This window comes from Oryza glaberrima, chromosome 6, assembly GCF_000147395.1.
Source record: "Oryza glaberrima chromosome 6, OglaRS2, whole genome shotgun sequence".
Classification (NCBI taxonomy): domain Eukaryota; kingdom Viridiplantae; phylum Streptophyta; class Magnoliopsida; order Poales; family Poaceae; genus Oryza; species Oryza glaberrima.
This window is the reverse complement of record NC_068331.1, coordinates 11,256,702-11,267,333: the sequence shown is the minus strand read 5'-3', so window position 1 is coordinate 11,267,333 and position 10,632 is coordinate 11,256,702.

Here is a 10,632-nt window from a genome sequence, read left to right as displayed (position 1 = left end):
GATGTTAATGAATTTAGGCACACATATTTTTCAAAAGTAAGACCAGGTACACTGCTAAACATAAGTAAAAGAGGTGGAAGGCCGGCTGTGCTTGTGCTCACCTACAGGTCTGTCCTAGCATACAGTATAGAAAAAGACTGTGCTGGTTTTAAGAACGAGTGATTGCCCTTCTCCGACCCGCACTGTAAAAATAGGATAGGTTCGATCTATGGTCATTGAGGGCCTCCTAAAAGGATCTACTAAATTCATCGAGTTGTTCTAAAGAATCAAAACGGTCAGTTATTAACGGAATTCCTTGTCGTTTGGGGAAGATCAGCCTGTTATCCCTAGAGTAACTTTTATCCGTTGAGCGACGGCCCTTCCACTCGGCACCGTCGGATCACTAAGGCCGACTTTCGTCTCTGCTCGACGGGTGAGTCTTACAGTCAAGCTCCCTTCTGCCTTTGCACTCGAGGACCAATGTCCGTCTGGCCTGAGGAAACCTTTGCACGCCTCCGTTTCTCTCATTCGCTCCGCGAAGAAAGCGGGCTTTGCCCCAGCTACCGCTATCCTTGGGAAACCTAAAGAGCTGCCGAAGGAAAGGGATGCAGTCTCTCCCAAATTTACAGTGCTAACATGACTGCATCTCTACACGCCAGCATCTCCACTGTGCTCGGATCACTGATATGGTCATATCTTCGACACTCAGCAGTGACAAAGTTTCCTGTATTATCCCGTGCAACAATTCCTGCACCCGCAACTCCATCTATGTCTAGATTCAGTAACATATATATGAATGTGTACAATACCAGAAAGTCTTATAACCTGAAACGGGGGTAGTATTATTTTGTCTATGCCTACACGAATCATTTAACATATATTTAATACTCTAGATGACTTCAAATATGGCATTATCTCTTATCAACATATATTTTGAGCCGTCAGAGTTTTTCCTAACTATTTCCTCGTGCTGGAAGAAAGCATCAGGTAATTTAAATATGGATTTATCTCTGAACAACATGACTTCCATTTGACTGCTTGGATGATATCACAATCATATTAACCACTTAATCTTGATCCCTTTTCTACTTGAACCCACGCAGCACTTAGTTCACTGCGCAGAGGTTCTTGGAACACCAATTTGTTGGGAATTACAAGTATGGACGGCAAGCGCATCGGAACTGGATGCCTCTTCCCCTGCCACGAACAATCAATGAGGAAACCGCTCAGGAAAGGGAAGCTTCCCTTTGTGCTTGTTGTGGGTGGTAGAAGCATCGGTGAGGAGCAACCTCAGCTTTATCTACACTGCAATCAAATGGTTCTTCCTGATATCCCAGTGGCTGTTCCCAGGCTGTAGTCTTCAGGTGTTAATCCCGATTCCTCAGATCTTGAGAATCTCAACTCTGTTGCTCCCCTGCAATTGCATATGCGGTTGAGTTGGGAAATTCCGAAGTATGTGAAGATGTGGAGATAATAAGAAAATTGTCACAAAAAACACGGCGGGGGGGTGGGGGGGGTGGGGGGGTTAATTTGATCTGTATCGTTGCAAATATGTCTATTTAGATAAATACCATTACAATTCGTCTATTCGTAGCCGTGGTACTGAAATGTTACAAAATTAGAACTATGTCATCGCCGTCACGTTTTTTATTTTCTTCCCCATATGCACGTGGGACCCAGTGTTAGATTCATCTTCTTCTTTTCGCTCTCTCTTATCATCTTCCTTCACTCTCCCTTATCGCCTTCATATGCAAGTTGTTCTTCAAATATTTGTTTGCGATTTCTTTTGTCTTGGCAGATTCGAATCGGAGAATGGAGGTTGCAGGTTACTACGAACCAGTTCGACGAGGAGGCGTGTGCAGCCTATTCGGTGGAATGCTCAAGAGTAACGCCATGCTCAGGCCACCGCGCCATGGCGAGGGGGAGATGTCCCAGCATGGAAGGGGGAGGTGGAGACGACGGCAATGGCGATGGCTAAAGTGACGCAGTTTTGCTATTTTCCACAATATCCGCCTTTTCTTTTCAAGGTTATAGGCGGCACTTTTCTTTGTGATTGTTGCTAGCACCTCTCCTAGGAAGGAAAGAGTTGAAGAGGTCATACTTTACTACTGTTCATGTTATTTATTTTAGCGTTATCAAAGTTCTTTGGTACAATGATCAGATTCATAGTTCCACGTTCCAACTATATATAAGTACCTTGCTCATTATGATGTTTCATGGTGGAGTAGTAGTTTATAGTAAACTATGAAATAGTACCTCCGTTCCAGAATATAAGAAGTTTTAGAGTCGACACAATTATTAATAAGAAAGTCGGTACAACTAAATGGGAAGAGGTTACGATTGGTGAAGTGAATGATGGAGGATTATATATGGTTGGTTGAGAAGGGAATGTTAGTGGATAAGTTGTTATATTTTGGGTCAAATCCTAAGAGCTAAAGTTGTTAATAGAGAGTATTAACTAAATATTTGTATTTGCTACTTTTAGTGGCCTGACAAAAACATGTTGTGCCAATATTTGTCGTCAAAATTCAAAATTCATTGTATTGAGCAAGCAGGCATTATGCTTAGTATCCCTAGCTAAGTCAACTTAAATATATATTCGAATGCAAATTATAGAATCACTAACTGGCGGCTATTGAGTCTGAATACAACTCAAGTCTCAATTTCATCTTAAATTAAATAAGAGTTTCTCAAGTCAAAATGGATACACACCAGTATCCTGTGGCTCAGTTAAATCTATAGTATCCATATGCGACATCCTTGAGAATTTTCTAGGTAATGAAGGTGTAGTAAGTGTAGGACTACCGGAAGAAACTTGGAGAAAGACATACTAGCTCCCAGGTTTCAAATTATGTGTCGTTTTAGTTTTTTTCTAAGTTAAACAGTCCTAACTTTGACTACCAATTTCTACACATTTGTATATAGTTTAACAACATGTTATGAATGTATTTCTTGTAGTCAATCTAAAAACATAAAAATTTTATTGATATATTACACAAATTTATAGAAAATGATTGTCAAAGTTAAAAGAATGTTTGACTTGAAATAAAACTAGAACGACAAAACTAAAACAAGTAACTTGAAAGGGAAGAAATATAGTATTATCTCTCAAAAGATCTAATAAATAAAAAAAGGTAGAATCATGGTTTATTCGTTTGTAAAGGTTTAATTTCAAATCAATGACTAGCTTGTACATAGAAGAAAAGTAGTGTACTTCTACAAAGACTTGACAAAAACAAAAAAGCAGTCTCACATGGCACAATAATTAGTTTAGTACACTTGACGACCCATATTGCCAGTCATTGCAACCATTGACCAATTCCCACAATGTAGGACAATAAATTTGGTTGGAGTTAGGAAAACATCTGGCATCAGCATTGACATTTTGTTTCAAGTTCAAAGTCATCACTTTGAATTAAGAACCGATCAGCAAAAAACAGTCCAGACCAGTCGCTATCCTCTGTTAGCTAGCAGCCTTTTGGCACCAATAATTCAACTTTTACTCAGACCTGCTATCTCACTATATATAAGATAGTCTCATGGGTTTCATGGTGTGCCAAATTGTACATGCTTATTTCAAAAACTCAGCTCAAAATGGCTTCTAGGTCTCCTGTGCTGCTGTTTGCGTTGATGGTTTGTCTTGTCATCGTCTCGCAGGGTGTCCTCGCTGCAAGGGAGCTTGTCGAGACAACCAAAGGTAACATATATCTCTGTTTATACTTTTGGAAAAGACTGAAATCTTGGTATTTCGGTGGTCACCGCAATTTCATAAATATTTAAAATTTAACAACTTTTGCCTGAATTTAAATAAATTTGAACAAAATCATAAAAAAAAAGAAAAATCTGGAAATTTCATACGAGATAGTTGCTTCCGCGGGGATTCAGGAATTTCAATCTGAAATTTCAACCCCTGCATGTATCCGTTCGTATCAAATGCTAGGATTTTCTCGATTCCTATGGCCAGTCTTCTCATTCTGAAAGTCTGTACATATATTGGAATTTCCTCATACTTGGTGTGTGTCACTCGAACCTTTTGTTGACATAATGTTTGTCATTTTGATTTCTGGTCATCAGAGGGTTAATGTACTGTTCTTAAAAACATCACAAGGTTAATATATATAGTGTGTTCTGCATGTGCCACCAATTTGAATGGCATGGCAGGATCGAATATCAACACATGTCATTATCTAAGTAGAGTTTGCCTGCTGATTTTGCAGTTGAGGTAGATGGAATGAAAGTTGAGCTTCCTGAAGGCCGCAAAGGTGCAGCTGCTGTCTCGGGGTATGGAGGCGGCTGGTCAGGGACATACGGACACTATCCATGATACAATTGTATATTCTACATATATAAAAGGATTAATTTAGCTTAACCGTGTATATATGCATCTATTTTATTGTGTATTTAGAATGTGTTGTGTCGTTATAAATCTTAAAATTTACACATGTATTTAACGACGTCCTGCGAAGCAATCGGAGAAGACAAAACGGAACACCAGGGACTGAGGAACCTAGAAGCCGTTAAAGCTCATTCTTTTTAAGCTAGCCATTTTATTTGTTACTATAAAAATCATTTTTCCGGGCAGTCAAAAATATTTGCACAAACAATGAACAAACCACCCCTAATAAAAGACATGCGAAAATTATCAAAATTTTCACAAGTGATATTACTCGCATGTGAAAATTAATTTTTGTTGGTCGGTCATCTCAAGACACCTGCCTGTGATAACATTGTTTTGGAAATAAATGAACTGGTGCTCACAACCATCGCAGCGGAATACGGAGAGCCATTGCCGTCATTGCTGCTGTCAGGGAGGCGATGGACTAGATACATTATACAAGAGCCTTGTGGTCGTCCTCACAGACTCCAGTATGCCACTGCTAGATCCATGAGACTCGTAGTCATTGTTGCAGCCTCAGCTCCCCCACATCCACTATGATACCGCCACATGCATCCAGGAGAGCCTCGCGCGTGGTAATTATCACCATAGCCTCGACTCCCTCTCCCCTAATGTGTTACCACTAGCTCTAGGAGACTCACTCTTTTCGCCGTAGCATCGACTCCCCATCCCTCATGGTGCCAGCCGGTCATCGTCGTAGCCATGACTCCCCCTCCTCCACTATGCTACCGCCACAAGCATCCAAGAGAGCCTCGTGTGCGGAAATTGCCATAGCCTCAGCTCCCTCTCCTCCAATTAATGCTATGCTGCCAGCTCCAGGAGACTATGTTATCGCCATAGCATCGACTCCCCATCCTCCATGGTGTCGGCCGATCATCGTCGTAGCCATGACTCCCTCTCCTCCACTATACTATCGCCACATGCATCAAGGAGAGCCTCGCGCGTGGTAATTGCCATAGCCTCGGCTCCCTCTCCTTTGATGCGTTGCCGCTAGCTCCAGGACCCTCTATGTTATTGCCGCAGCATCGACTCCCCATGCTCCATGATGCCGGCCGGTTATCGTCGTAGCCATGACTCCCCCTCTCCTCCACTGCGCCCTCGCTGTAGCATGGTGTAAAATCACTTATTGTCATATAGTCTCAACTTTATACTCTATCCATTTTTTCCCCAACACACGTGGGAGACCTGATAGTTTAAAGAGTAAAACTTTTACTCTCCTATAAATTCTATACTTGAGTACAACTAGCACTGTGGCCAAACATGAAGTCTATCTTGATTGTATGTTTAATTTATATAGATAAAGCCTTCCCGGGGGCTTGCTTAAGAATAAGAAAATATTTCAAAATAGTAGCGTGGAATGATACTATTTATGGGGATTCCATAAATATTCCATCCTAAAAATCGAAATAATAGGGACTTTTCAAAGATTTGGTACTGTTATTAATTCATAACTGGCATATACATGATGAAAACATCATTCTTAATTCTACAATAACTTTTATAATAGCGTTTTTTTTCTTCCAAGGAAGTTTCATTTTTTCTAAAATGTACCCTAATTTTAGGCTTAGTCCTGATAATTGATTCAACTTGTTAAAAGATAGACCTTGGTTTTATTTTGTCTTCAACAAGTTCAGTAATTAATAAGCATAACAACTCTATTGTTCCAATGGGGAGAAGAACATATAATAGCTTTTTGATAAATTTTCAAACGAATAATTTCACAGAGTTATTTGGCTCCAATATTTGGGTCATAACCATCCTTTTGTTAATCAGATTTGCAAACTTTTCCACGCACGGGTATATATACCAACGAATTCCGGAGCATAAAATGGCCATTACAAGTATGGAAGATAAATGGTGCTTCCTGTCGCGGAGAATCAAATGCATGCATCTCGAGTACTAAAACTAAAGATTTATAAGCATGTGTTTGGTTGAAGGGATATCCCGGGATAGAATGGGATCATCCTATTTTTACATGTGTTTGGTTGAGAAACTAGATAGGATAGGATGGTTCCAAAAGAGAATATTCCTTCAATATTCGGGACCAACTCATCCGCCAAAAACTGGCGGACGGATTCATCCCACCTCCGCACACGCGTGAGGCGCGGTAACCCTCACGGCCCACCCCGGTTTTCACCGCATCCTTTTTTTTTCCCTTCGCTCTTTTCAGCTCCTCCTCATGACTGCGTTCTAGGGTTAGCGGCGGGAGCGGGAGAAATCGGCGGCCAGCGCGCGAGGCGGCGACGGGAGCAGGGGCGAGCCGGTGGCGTGTGCAGGGATGAGGCAGTGGCGGGAGAGCGTGAGCAAGGGCGAGCCGGCGGCGCAAGCAGGGGCAAGGCGGCGGTGGGAGCGCACGAGCAGGGAGCTGGTGATGCCTCTTCTCTTGCCGGTCGCTACTTTGCTATCCTTCTGTAAATTTCTCTATCCAATAATTGGTATTAATCAGAGAGACTGATATTTGTCAATTCTCATCTCCGAAGCGCTTGATCGCTATCATAGTATTACCAGCAAGTATGGATGAAGTCAATTAGTCAGTAGCAATTCAACCGACAACAGTATATATCGAGACGTGTAGAAGACTAAGTTGGATGGGTTCAAGGTATGATAGAACGAATAGAATTGCATGTTCTGTTTTTTTCATGAATGTTGTAGTATAATTAGTTCAAGAGTGTGTTATTTTTTTAGGTAAATTTCTTGACAGTAGATGATGGCCATGTGTTATTTTCTATGAACGGATTGATACAAGAATTGATGTATACTGATTAAAAATGTAGCGATATTAACAGTATTTAATTTTCAAATAGTGTAATTTTCATGTCTAAATGTTATTTTACAATGTGTACACTTTGAGATGTAACCTCACCAACTAATATGAGTAGATAACTCTATCTAGCATCCCACCTTCATCCCTCAATCCAAATAAGGCATATGATCATTCCAACCCATCATATCCTTTAAACCAAACAAAAAAAATAGGAACCAAACAGAAAATGAAATCATCCCATTCTAAAAAAACAGGAATGGATCCAACCCATTCCATCTTGTCCTCAAACCAAACATAAGTGTACGAAAGTAACGAAAGATATATGTTTAACAAAATACAGGAACATATCTGTTTAACGAAATACGAAAGATGAACATGTTGGCTCAATCCCAACAATTTATTAATCCATTACATGTAGAATATATATGTGGCGTGTTCTGTCCGTAATTAATGTATGACACCGTTGACTTTTTAACCAACGTTTGACCACTCGTATTATTTAAAATTTTGATGCAAATATAAAAATATTTATGTCATACTTAAAGAATATTAGATGATAAATCAAATCATAATAAAATAAATTATAATTACATAAATTTTTTGAATAAGACGAAAGGTCGAACGTTTATCAAAAAGTCAACGGCGTCATACATTAAAAATATGGGGGGAGTATAAATCATTGACGAGGTGGGCTGGGGGCGTACGACGCCGGCAAGCCGCTACCATACGACGATCCATCTACGTTGACTGCAAAACCAGCAAATAAATAAATAAATTGCCATTGTAGCCTCTCAGTACTTGGATACAATTGATACAACTTGTAAGAGAAAATTTTGACAGTACTTGAGCAGGTACCCGAAGGCACCGCACTTGTTAACCTTTCTCAACACAAACTAAAGCTGAAAATTATGTAATAAAGAGTGGTTTAATTTGAAAGTGATGATGCGTGTAAAATTTTCATGTGGATATGTGCAGGTATTAATTTCTCGACGAGATGGCACCGATATCTTGCAGTATTTCCCTAGCTAAGAACCTCCCGGGACATTATTACCAAATTTTGGATTCAATCATTTTCTTTAAAAAAAAAGGATGAATTTTGTTCAGAGTGGTTCAAAATCAAATAAATGTTGTTCAATATTTTGAAAAAAAAAATTCTCCTGGCAACATTTCACTCAAGATACCAAAATCGGCTCGTCCTAATACTACCTCCGTTTTTTAATAGATGACGCCGTTGACTTTTTCTCACATGTTTGACTATTCGTGTTATTCAAAAATTTTATGCAAATGTATAAAATATAAATCACACTTAAAGTACTATGAGTGATAAAACTACTCATAACAAAATAAATTATAATTACGTAAATTTTTTGAATAAGACGAATGGTCAAACATGTGAGAAAAAGTTAACGGCGTCATCTATTAAAAACGGAGGGAGTAATATTTTGGACAAAACTAGAGATTTTGATAGCTGGGCGTGTGTTTGGGTATTTACCTTTGGTGGTCTCGACAAGCTCCCTGGCTGCAAGAACACGCCCTGCGAAGCAATTGCAAGAGAGACCAACAAGACGAACAGGAAGATCACACACCTAGAAGCCATTTGCGCTGAGCGTTTTTAAGCCTTTTTTTTTATTATGAGAGTGCGCCATGAAACACTTGCCGTGGCCATTTTATATAGAAATCGCGCTGAGCCTTAGATGGCAAGTACAACTTGAATACTAATTGATACTAGATCCGTCCCACTGTAATGTTGTAATTATAGCGGTGAGTTTCCGTGTTCAATGTTTGACTCTTCATCTTATTTAAAAATTTTCTAAAAGGATTAAAAAATAGTCACGTAAAATACTATTTATGTTTTATCATCTAATAACAATTAAAATACCAATCATAATTTCTTTAAATAAAACCGACAGTCAAACATTGGATACGAAAATCCACAATTGGGCCGGAGGCAGTAGCTGTGTAGTAAACGATTGACAGAGATAGTTAAGCTAGTGAGGATCATATGATGCCTGGTCTGAATTAACGGGGTCTTCATTCAAATTGTTGACGGCGAATGTTGACAACGAAATCTTTATCTTCTCTAACCAACAAATAGAAGTGGCCGGTGTGTTTCAATTGTTGGTTAATTTAATCAGTGTCATTATAAATGTGTCATTTTAGATAAATGTTATTACATACGTCTATTCGTATCTATACTATTCGATTACACGTAAAATTAGAACTATTGCTATCACCGTCACGGTTTTCATCTTCTTCTCCATCTGTATGAGGGACCCACCCGTCAGATTTATTTTCTTCCTTCCATCCTCCCTTATCTTCATACTTTTCCATCTCTCCGTTGCAGTGAAGAACAAGGAGCGCGGGCAGCCGATGTGGAGGAAGGAGGGGAGGAGCCAGAGGTGGTACTCGTGGACCAGCATTAGATCGCCGTCGTCATGGGTTTTGCTCTTGTTTGCCGACAAATAGGAGTGATATATATTTTGTCAGCCTCACTTCGATAATGCTGTTAATAAAATCAGACGATGGGTGTACCTGCCACTGCATGCAAAGAATCTCTTCTCACATGCTCCCATCTCTCATTTCTTCAAAAGATTTTTTCTCGTAAACTATTTATCTAATCTACGATCTAATTACATCACTAAATTCGTTATAATTAAATCTTTACAACAAGACCACACATGATTATATTTCGACAAAAAAATATTTTAGCTTTTTTATTGATATTTTTTGAATGTTGCATATGGTCTCTTTTGATGTTTCAACCAGTAGTTTTATGATGTTTCAGCTAGTGTACTCACGATGTTTCAATATGAATGGATCAAATGTTGCAATGGATTGTGATATTATGAAACGCGCCGTTGAAACAAATCACCCACATATTTTGGAAAACCTCTATTAAGGGAATCCGTTTCATTTTTTTGTTCCACAAAAAATATTTCACCTACTATACTCACAATGTTTCACTATGTATATATCTAATATTGCAGTGAACTGAAACATTCTTTTCCAACAAATCACCAACATATTTTGGAAACCCTCTATTAAGGGAATTCTTTTTATTTTTTGTTCCACAAAAAATGTTTCACCTAGTATACTCACAATGTTTCACTATATATAGATCTAATGTTGCAGTGAACTAAAACATTCTTTCACTATTTGCTGAAATATTGTTTTTATATAAGGTGAAACAACGCCCAATTTAAACGATTGAAACATTTTCGATCTACTTAGCGAAACAATTCCGATATACTTGGTGGAACATCGTACAACATTTAAAAATAATCCAATAATAAGCTAAAAAAATTTTCGACGGAATATATCCATGTGTGGTCTTGTTTTGAAGATTTAATTGCAATGAATTTAATGGTATAATCAGATCATTATTTGGATAAGTAATTTAAGAGAAAAAATAGTTTAAAGTGGTTTTGCACGTATGCATGCATGCTAACGTTAGCGCCCGATTTTTCCACGCCTGGATCGGGTGCCCAATCGG